The sequence below is a fragment of the Elephantulus edwardii genome, unplaced genomic scaffold (assembly GCF_000299155.1).
Source record: "Elephantulus edwardii isolate Elephantulus edwardi_28Jun2011 unplaced genomic scaffold, EleEdw1.0 scaffold00578, whole genome shotgun sequence".
Lineage (NCBI taxonomy): Eukaryota > Metazoa > Chordata > Mammalia > Macroscelidea > Macroscelididae > Elephantulus > Elephantulus edwardii.
In genome coordinates, this window is record NW_006400328.1 from 210193 (window position 1) to 212453 (window position 2261).

Genomic DNA, 2261 nt, shown 5'->3' on the forward strand with positions numbered 1-2261 from the left:
ACCAATGACTGTATTCCTTCCATCTTCTTTTGATGCTTCCTGCATCATTTAAGACTTTGCCCATGGAATCCTTCACTACTGCAATTCAAAACTTGAATTTGTTCTTTAGTTCTTTCAGCCTGAGAAATTCCAAGTATATTCCTTCTTTCTGTTTTTCTAACCCCAGCCCTTGGCACATTTCATTGTAATACTTTGGTTTTGCCTTTTGCTGCCTGTCTCCTACTGGAGTTCATGATCTTGAAGATACAAAGAGCCCAACATCTTTTATCTCAACTGAAGCATGGCTCTAGCACTCATCTCAACAGATAGGTAATCCACTTTCATGCCACTGAAAGTGATACAGAAGACCTGAACTGACTTATGTTTCTACGGCTCTAATTCCTAAAAAGGAATCAGCTGGACCCCACTTTGACCCGGCCTTTAGTCTCTCTTGTGTTTCTTCTTTTTGGTTCTCTGACCTGTGATGACGCTGGCTTCTTCCTCCTCTGGATGCCACTGCTTCCTCTTCTCCCTGCTGCATGTGCCAGTGTGTGTTCTACTCTCTACTTCCCCAGTCCTGCCTCCTGCAATCTTGTCATCTTTATCCCTTACCTCCAGGACCACCTGCTTCTCTTGACACCACTGCCTTTTCTTATTTCTCCTGCTGTCCAGATCACTGCATGCTCTGCTGCTTGCTGCTTCCCTAGTCCTACCAGCTACAGCAGTCTCCTCACCTTCTTCATCTGTGTTCAAATGCTGCTGCTCCTCCACACGTTGCTGCCTCTTCTTGCCTCCACTACATAGGTATTCTCTGTTCTCCACGTCCTTGGTCTTGACACCCTCTTCACCCTCCTAACATCCTTCTCCTTTATCCAAGGTCAGCTGCTGCCTCTTCTTCTTTCTTTTCCTGAGGGGTTGACTAGTTTGTTCTCTGCTCTTCAATTCTCCAAGCCCACTGGTCTCAGCAATCTCTTCCTCATTCTCTACAGTTTCCTCCCTCTCATATGAGACCTTATCTTTTTGGTGTTTTTACTTCTTTTTCTTCTTCTTCTTGCTTTTCCTAAGACTCTGGTCAGTGTGTTCTGAGTGTTCTTCTCCATTCCTTTCTGCTGCTAGAGCATCTTCCTCCTCTTTCTTTTTCTTTTTCATTGTTTTTGGAGGTTTGGTGTCTGGCTCTGGTTGAGGAGTCGCAGGGTCCTGGCCTTTGAGCTGAGCCAGGAAAGCCTGTTCCTGGGCCTCCAGACGAGCAAGCTTGGCCTTCATTGTGATCCCATGACGAGCAGCCTTGTGTGCTGTTCGTCCCTCGCAGGCTTGGAGCAACATCTTATCAGTCAGAATCTTTGGGGATTTGGGCCCCAGAGTGTCGTCATCACTGCAATTCTCCAAGTCCTTGTCTGGTTTCTCCCCACCAGAAGTCAGCGTGGCAGTCTTCACAAACTACTGATACAACAAATTGGGCTTGAGACGATCATGACGTGTAGTCTCCTTAGTGACGTGCCTTATCTGTACTCCATCCTGCCCAGTTTCCACTAACAGACTGGCTGCAGTTTTGTTGAAGAGCTCATTCTACCAGTGGTTTGTGAACTCCTTGGCTGGGTCATGTCCTACCCCGTGAGTATCCTGCTTCATTGTCACCCTGATGGCCTGGGTGATACCATTCTTCTTCCGGCCCAAGCCTTTGCCTTGAGTCCATCCATGCTTTAGCAGCTGTTCCTCAGCAAACTTCATCCCATGACTCTTGAGCTCTGGGGAAGCACTCATGGTGAGGAAAAGGCACTGTCCTTAGGCCCTCACTGGAGAAGTCACATCACTGCGTGGTGCCCTCGGTGGAACCATGTGCCTGATCGGGCCTGTGCGCCGCCATTTTCCGTGTGTGTGTGTTTTATAATGCCATATTTTAGCCTAAACTCTTCCATTTCACTAATTCTAGGCCATTTTAAACTCATATGTAGTAAGGAACTTGGCAGGTGAGTTGGCTAGAGAAAGTAATTTTATAAATCGAGGGATGCATTTCGTTTTTAAATTTAATATATTTTTATTAGAATCCAAGAGGAGAAGGAGCAGCATTCACGTCCTAAAGCACATGCCTCTGGAAACTCTATGAACTAAGAGAAACAATGATAGTTACAGAACAGGGCTGTGCTCAACTTGGTGGCAAACAACAACTACATAGGCTATTAGAGAGCTCTGGTGGCCGATGTGTAAGGACCTGTGCTGCAATCCCAAAAGCACGCAGTTCAAATCCACCAACTGCTCTGCGGGAGAAAGATGGGCACTCTCCT

At 46.6% G+C, this 2261-nt stretch overlaps 1 pseudogene; it reads right to left on the reverse strand.

Annotated features, from left to right (window-relative positions):
• Positions 1-420: 420 nt before the first annotated feature.
• Positions 421-1740, reverse strand: LOC102852508 (annotated as a pseudogene).
• Between the last annotated feature and the right edge of the window lie 521 nt (positions 1741-2261).